Source organism: Neofelis nebulosa, chromosome 10, assembly GCF_028018385.1.
Source record: "Neofelis nebulosa isolate mNeoNeb1 chromosome 10, mNeoNeb1.pri, whole genome shotgun sequence".
Lineage (NCBI taxonomy): Eukaryota > Metazoa > Chordata > Mammalia > Carnivora > Felidae > Neofelis > Neofelis nebulosa.
The window spans coordinates 90,526,553-90,535,423 of NC_080791.1; the positions used below are offsets into that span (position 1 = coordinate 90,526,553).

Here is an 8,871-nt window from a genome sequence, read left to right on the forward strand (position 1 = left end):
TATGATCTCAAGAATTTGGTCTCTGGTTCTCCATTTAACTTGTAATCCTAAATGCAAGGAAGTTCTATTTTAAATTAAAACTCATTTTTTTTTAATTACAAAAGCAATATGTAGTCATGTAGAAGACTTGAGAAGCACAGAGAAACAAAGAAGAACAAAATTAACACTTATTTCTTTCATCCCTAGAGACAATCATTAATTTTCCCAGTCTGCTTATGCGTAAATATACCTTCTTAAATCGATTCCATATCTGTTTTTTAACCTGCTCCCCCCCGAATTTATAGTGAACATTTCCCCTGTGTCATTAAATATGATACAACATTTAAATGACTATATATTGTGTGAATATAAAAAGCTGAGGAGTTTTTGATTTGCAAACCAAATCCCCAATTTTTTTTTTTGGCTTTGTTTTGTTGTTTTCTGTGTTTTGGTGGCGCTGGGGAGGTGGGAGAAGGTATGAATTGTTTTGAAGGTGTGTTTCTCCTATTTGTTTTCCTTAATCATGGTTCACTAGTTTGAAAGACGTGACTCAGTCCATACCTTGTGCATGACAATGACAGGATTTAGTAGCATAACCCTCTCAGGGAACTCATTGCTTGCCAAGACCTAGAACTAGAAGATTTACTGATGCTAGAGAATTTGCTATCAACAGGAGTCACGGGAAAGGCATAGAGTTCCTGTCTGACTTTCAGTTATTCTGTGCAGGAGTGCCTGCCTTCCACTCTGCACCAACCACCTCTGGTTGCCTGAAATTTGCAAACCAGCAAGTGACAAATGCTTTTTGGAAAGGTATGATTGCATTCAAATTGAAAATGGAGGAAGTTGATCAAAGGAGAAAGAAAGAAAGGCATTAAAAATTAATCATCCCAGGGCCATAAAGTCAGCTGTAAACCCTTAGCAATAAAAAATTAAATAAAGAAGTTAATGTTTTAAGCAGAGATTTAAATTTTCCAGGGGCGGGGGAAGCTTTATAGCTGCAGCCGATCAGGTAGCTGGCAAGATTTACAGGGGAAGCCCAAGCATCTCGTCCCACCAGAGGCTCCAGAAAGCATAAAACAGCCATCAAATAAAACATCATTTATATTATTTAGTATCATTGTGAAAAACCTTGGCCATAAAAGGAAATGACACTTTTGACCAACTGAGGATATTACTCTATTCAGTACAGATTAAAATGGCAAAAAGTGCAGGAATGCTAAAAAAAAAACACATCACTGTGTGAAAAGCCCAGAGGAAATATTACAGAAATATACTATATTAGGGAGTTGTATGACTCCAAGTAATAATATTTATCTATCTGTCTTTCTAATCCAAATATCAAAGCCTAAGCCTATACCTGGAATCACGCATTTATTGGTGGGTTGTCTCTGGGACGGCTTAATGAATGGTCAGGTCCTCAGACTCTAAACAGAAAGTTGAACCAGATTTATTACAGTTTCTGACCAAAATTGGCATGCATTTTAGGGTTTTCCTGACAAACTTAAAAAATTGGGCCTGGAATGATACAGGTATAAAGACATTATAACACAGTGGTTAAGAGAATGGTTTTGGCAGCAAAGAGACCCCTTCTTGAATCTTGGCTGTGCCACTTGCAGTGAAACCTTGGGGAAATCGCTTCTCTTCTTTCAGCCTTAGTTACCCCATCTCTAGAATGGGAATGGAAATAATGGTATTCACAGGGTGCTGGATATGAGAATTAAGTTTTAGGTACTAGATATTAAGCATTTAGCATTGGTCTGTGTACTTAGTAAACCTTCAGTAAATGCAGCTTCTTATACTATTTTGTTCTGGTAGATAATCATGTGGAGGTCAGACAGATGTGTGGGAATGATTGGAAGACAGCCTGGATGGCTTGTCATTCCACAGCCTTGGAACTCTGGGTGAGTGCTGTCTTATGGCCTGTAGGTATTCTGGTTTCTTCCGGTGGATTCCCAAAGGTTTTAGGGGTCTCTTCATGGCATTTTTGGTTCCTTTTTGCCCAGCATACAGGGTCTGTGGGTGTGGGGTGTGATGTTTATTTATGTCTGCCAACTTGTGTCCAGATTTCGGCCAGCTTTAGGTGACAACATATTCACCGGGATAATTCAAGAAGGGCCTTATTCCAGCTCAACTTCCCTGGGTTTACCCACAGAAATATATTATTAATGCTTAGCAACTCTAGGAGAGAATGTTCCAGCTGTTGAGAGGAATTAACACTTATTTAGCTACTTTTTTAAAGCTCGTTAAAGTTTATGGTGCTCTTGTTTATGTACTGATGCTGTTTCTATGCTACACTGTCAGTCTTCACTTACAAGAAGCAGTGGGGAGGTGGAAGGATGTGGACTTCAGATTATTAATATGTCAGATGACAATAATAAAATAATCTTTTGCAATTATTATAGTTCTTTTATTCCCGGTGTTCTTTCAAATGAATGAAGTCCACTTGCTTTTCCTATAGGAAGCTGGCACTGTGCACACGCATGAGACTTGCCCTCTGCCTGCATTCTTCCTTCAGTCTTTCTGACTTTCATGTCACTGTCATCCATCCAGTTACCCAAGCCAGAACCCTGACTCCCATTCCATATGTCTCCTGTAAACACGTGGTCAGCAAGTCTTACTACTTCTGGTTCCTGAAATGCACCTACCTTCCATTACTGCTACCACTGCCTTAGTTTAGGTTGTTGGCATCTCTTGATGCATTTTAATGGCCTCCATACTGGTCTCTCTGTTCAATCTTGACCCCCTCTAACTAATAATTTCCCAGATATTTACAGTCTTCTTTCTTCTTTTGTAAATGTTTATTTTTGTGAGAGAGAAAGATAGACAGCAAGTGGGGGATGGACAGAGAGAGAGAGAGATAGAGAGAAAGAGAGAGAATTCCAAATAGGCTCCGTGCTGTGAGCACAGAGCCCATTGTGGGGCTCAAACCCATGAACCATGATATCATGACCTGAGCTGAAATCAAGCATCGGATGCTTAATCGACTGAGCCATCCAGGCGCCCTTTTACAATCTTCTTTCTAAAAGATCAATGTGATTCTGTCATTCTTTGCCTGAAAACCATTCAGTTGAGTCCAATTAGGCACCTATCTCCTTGGCATACTTCCCTCCCCTTCCTTCTTTCTTGTAACTGGCCTGCACTAGAATTATACAGAATTAGCTGCAGGTTCCAATCGGTCAGGCTTTTTCATGCCTTCATTCACTCTACCTGAAGTTTGCCCCTTCCAGTCCATCGTCTGTTGAAAACTGATGGAGATTGCTCATATGACACCTTTTCTAGCACCCACTCTGTGATTTTATCCTTATTCTTCTACTTTTCCCCTCATCATCACCTGATCATTCTGTGTTTCCAAGACAATGAATACGTTCTGAGATTATAACACTTATGGACTGCACTATGCTGATTATAAACTCATTTATCCCACTGTACTCTGGACTCCTTGAACATAAGAACGGTATCTCTTTGTGTTTGTTGCTAGGCACTTAGACATTGCACATAGTAAGTAGATTCTAAATGATAATGGTTGAATAATTGGATGTATGGATGGATAAGTGAATGGGTACTTCTGTTAATTTTCTGACTCCCTGCTGCTCTGTGCACTCTGGAATCCTCCACTGCAATTTCAGATCTAGGCCTGTTTTCAAAGGCAGCCCCCTCATTATTCATAACATTTTCCTCCCTTGTTAAAATCCCTTTCTTTCTCTGCACCGATTTTAAGAGAGAAGCATTTGAATGTAAACCATTTTATTCTAAATTGTGAATGACTCACTATCTCTACATTTCTATTTTTTTTATTTAAAAAAATTTTTTTTACATTTATTTATTTTTGAGAAACAGAGTGAGACAAAGCGTGAGCGGGGGAGGGGCAGAGAGAGAAGGAGACACAGAATCTGAAGCAGGCTCCAGGCTCTGAGCAAGCGGTCAGCACAGAGCCTGATGTGGGGCTCGAACCCATGATATGTGAGATCATGACCTGAGCTGAAGTCGGACGCTCAACCGACTGAGCCACCCAGGCGCCCCACATTTACTATTTTTTATGCCTACTTATAGTTTTAAAGACAAGGTATAAATTCCTAGGTAAGATTCCAACAAAGATATTAGGCCAAAGGATATAGCTTTGCCCTGTCAAATTACCCTTTTACTTTGAGTCTATAGGCCAACCTGGTTTCACAAAGAAGAGCTTCCCTTTTATAAAACCAACAGATGATATTTATTATAACAATAATAACTACCTTTCTGTGAGTGCTTGGCTGTTGATCGTCCACTATTTTAAATCCTTTATATATATAATCTCATTTAGTCCTTAACAGTAGCTCTGAAAGATCAGCCTCATTTTCCCCATATTGTAGTTGAGGAAACAGAGGTATGGAGAAGCACATGATTTGCCTTAGCTCCCACAATTAGTAAGTGGAAAACTGGTATTTGAACCTGAGCTTTCCTGTGCCACCCAACCTATGCCCACAGTGAGTCCCCATGCCAGGTGAACACAGTGACTTTTCAGAGAAACACATTCAAGCAAACAGATTCAGGAAGAGATGGGGACAATCTATCAATTCTAGATGGAATGGTAAGAACGATGAATAGTGAGGCACTCTTCAAAAAAACTCCTTAAGTAAAACATAAAGAGAAGAAAATTGAACTAAAAAAGTTAAACTCAGAAAGTAACTTGCTCAAGTTGTTCAGTTAATAAATAATAAAAAGGGGATTTAATAAGAGTTCCAAGAATGAATACGCTTATTTTATCAGTTTGATTGAAAAAAAACCCCCGAGGCTCGGTGGAGTGTTCATTTTAATGAGGGCCTTGATATTTTTATATTTTGTGTCTATTATTAGAGCCATCAGATGAAGAAGTCTGTAGTTTCAGGGGTCTTTTTACTTTGGGCCATGAAGTCTACCTTGCTATTCCCTGGTGTTTGTATTTCAGAATGTGTTTATATTTCTTTTTAGAAGAGAAATTCTAAGTGCTAATTCAATTGATTGCCCATAAGTGAGACACTGGGGCCTGGTGATGTGCATTTGTTCCAGTTCTCGAAACATCCCTTATTGGTCTTGATAGATGGCTCATTCCTCACAGGCTCCATTACTTCTGACTCACCCAAATGCCTTTTCTTGCTTTTCAGGGTTGCAATAGCTTTAAGGAATGAGGTCAATATTTCAAAGGCATAATTAATTTAGTATGCTTCCTCTTTCATTAGGAAGCTCATTTTCTCTTGAGCCTCTCTTTCTCAGCATATTTGCAAAGCCCTCTCATTCTCCCTTAATTCCCTTTGTGAGCAAAAGGAATTCACTTTTCCTTCCTTCCTTCCTTCTCCCTCCCTTCCATCTTTAGCTTTGTATTCTCATTCCTTAACATTATTTAACCTGACAGATGGCATGAATTCTTTCTACAATTTTTATTCTATCTTCAGTGGCAATGTATTTCTTTGCAGGGACCTGTGTGTCAATCTCACTGTGGTTCCAGCTACCTGGCCCAGCGGGAATGTCCACAGGGTGAGCTATAGACCAAGTTACAAGTTAGTGGGACAGCAATGCCTGTGATAAGCACAGGAGAAAAGTGACCAGCAAGGTGAATAGCTTAAAATTTTTAATGATGGTAAAATACACATAAGATTTGTCATTTTATCCATTTTTAAGTGTGCAGTTCAGTAGTGTTAAATGTATAAACTATTGTGTAAACACTCTTCAGAATTTTTTTCATCTTGCAAAACTGAAACTCTTTACCCATTAAATAGCAACCCCCACTTTCCTCTCCCTAGGCCCTGGAAACAACCATTCTACCTACTGTCTGTGAATTTGACGTCTCTAGGTACTTCATGTAAGTAGGATCATACAGTATTTGCCTTTTTGTGGCTGGTTCATTTAACTTATCACAATGTCCTCAAGATTCATCTTTGTTGTAGTATGTATCAGAATTTTCTTCCCCTTTAAGAATGAATAATATTTCGATTGTGTGTGTGTGTGTGTCTATACACTCAGAAGTATAATTCTTGGATCATATAGTAATTCTATTTTTAACTTTTTGAAGCATTTTCATGTTGATTTTATAGTGGCCACACCATTTTACATTCCCACCAATGCATATGAGTTGTGCACAAGAATTCCAATTTCTCCATAACTTCACCAACACTTGTCATTTTGCTTTGTTTTGGTTTTTATAGTAACCATCCTAGTGGGAGTGAGGTTGCATAGCTTACTTTTAAGGTGTTTGGGAAAAATGGAAGTTTAGTTTGTTATAAGAATTTCTCTCTAAGATGTCAGTCTGCAGGAGGAAAGATAGTACCTAACACCAAGCAGTAGTTCTTGGCATCAGGTGGGAAAAGTGGTCTTAGATCAAAAGATTCTGATATAATATTAAGGAAATGAATTCAGGACTCCATGTTGAAAGAAGGGGCTGAGAGAAACTTGTGAAAAGTTGGCTTTACCCAAACACTATTTAAGTTCACGGCTAGATCTCAATGCCCGGACCCAAAAGAACCATGCAGAAATCTAAGTAGGCAGGTTGGGGCATCAGCAGGGAGGTTGCCACCAGATGGTTCTCACAGACACTGGGGGTTGTGTTCACCTTCAGTTTCAAATTAAGTATTGAAAAACTGAGTTCACTTAAAATAAGCCAGTTTGGTAGGAGCTGAGTTGATTTTCTTGAACTGGGGAGAAGTTTTCCCCTGATGTGGAAAGGAGGGTCATTGCAGTGTTGGTTCCATTTATGAAAGCCAACATCCAGTGCTCCCTGGGTCTCTGGTCCCACTGACCTATGGTTGTGAGGGAAAATTGGAGTCATGGAAATGAAATTTAGTGAGAAAAAGCATATCCCAATTAGAAAAGAAAGGTTTAAAGACTGATTGAATGGGTGAAACAAGAAAGATCCCACTGGGTCAAAGTACAATGGATAGCCAGTTCCTTGCTATGTCTTTCTTAAATACATGACTCAAGCTTACGCACAATGTTCTAGCTTGTTAAGGAGGACTTGAGCAGAGTAAATAGAGTGTGATGATATAACTTTTCTGGCGGGAATGATTTGTAGATCTCTGTAGGTCTTTAATTTTCTCCTGTTCGCAAAATTAGCTCCACAGAGGCATAAAGCTAATAAACGCCCATTTTAGGTCAGCTAGTCATTTTCTAGGTAATATACATGTGTTACTGCTCTTAATATGATCCTCAAAACAACTCTATCCGGAGTGTCTTATTAATCCTATTATGTCTATGAAGAATCAGTGGCTCACAAGAGTTTAATAGATTTTTTAAGAATTCAAAGCTAAATGGTGACACTGGGGTTTGATTCAAGGGTTATGTTGATAATCGTCCCTGACAGCAAACCACTGCTTCTACATTATGCTGATTAGAATATGCACTATACATGCGATGTGGGTCACATATTCTCCTCACCCTGACCTTGACTTCTCCACTGTAACATACCTGGCCATTGCTTCCAACTCCCTTGTCCTTGCTGCAATGCCAGTGTTTTAAGAGAATGAGCTTCACTCATATCATAGGAAAAGCCTCTGAGTTACTGACTCTTGTGTTGATAATTAAACCCTCTTCCCCCAAATCCTTGGAGAAATAGCCTCACTAAAACCAATCTGAGGAGGCACCTGGGTGCTTCAGTTGGTTGAGCATCCAACTTTGGCTCAGGTCATGATCTCACAGTTCATGAGTTCGAGTCCCGCATTGGGCTCGATGCTGTCAGCATGGAGCCCACTTCTGATCCTCTGTTCCCCTCTCTCCCTACCCCTCTGCTGCTGGTGCTCACTCTCACTTTCACAAATAAACATTAAAAAAAAAACCAATCTGAGGACTATAACTCATTACTCTTACCATATAGTTACCCATTTGATTTATTTATTTTGTTGTTGTTTAGTTTTTATTTCATAATCATAAACTTGACTCTGCAATTCAGCTAGACTTGGAGAAGAGTAAAGAAAATACTCTTTTTTTTTTTTTGAGAGCACAAAGATTATAGGATATTTTGAGCAGGTAGGGGTAAAAGGTTGCTCTCCTAAGCTACAGAAGGAATGGCCTGGTAGTTAAGATAAAACACAAGTGAAATTTATTAGATTTGTCCACAGTCAGCAGTGGTGCTTTTCTTCCTGGTTTTGCCATTCCTGGACCCAGAGCGTTCCATGGCTTCCACGGTATTCCTGCCCTCTTTCACCTTGCCAAAGACCACATGCTTGCCATCCAAGCAACCACTGTGTTGACAGTGCAGATGAAAAAGTGGGAACCATTTGTGTTGGGTTTAGCATGTGCCATGGATGAGAGGCCAGGACCCATGTACTTCCAGATGAAATTCTCATCATCAGATTTCTCCCCATGGTTGGGCTTGCTGTCAGTGCCATTATGGCATGTGAAGTCACCACTCTGGTGCATAAATCCCGGAAAAATCCTGTGAAAGCAGGCAACTTTATAACCAAATCCTTTCTCTCTGGTGTTCAGAGCACGAAAGTGTTCTGCTGTCTTTGGAACTTTGTCTACAAACAGGAGAGCCAGCCCAAGGTCTTGCCATCTATAGTGATGTCAAAGAACATGGTGGGGTTGACCGTGGCTGGGTGGTGTGGGTGGCTCTGGGGTGGCAACAACTGTAAGGCCTATAGTTATCTATTTTAATCCTCATAAAAACCTATAGGACCAGGCCCTAATATCCCCATTCTGTGGATGATGCAGTAGAGATGCAGAGGTTAAGAATTTGCCCAAGGTCACTTCACTAGGTGGTGTATACAGGAACTGTATGGCATAGATGCCACTCGGTGCCAACTGTTTTGAGCCTCAAGTTTCTATTTTTGCACCATAAAGAGCTTCATTACATTTTTAAATTAAAGGACCCGTTGAGTGGATTTTTATTCAGTAACCCCTTTACTTGATCCCCAGTTTGTAGATTAAAGCAATTGAAGATGAGAG

General features: G+C 39.7%; 1 pseudogene; it reads right to left on the bottom strand.

Annotated features, from left to right (window-relative positions):
• Positions 1-8,026: 8,026 nt before the first annotated feature.
• Positions 8,027-8,516, bottom strand: LOC131488750 (peptidyl-prolyl cis-trans isomerase A-like; annotated as a pseudogene).
• Positions 8,517-8,871: the final 355 nt, after the last annotated feature.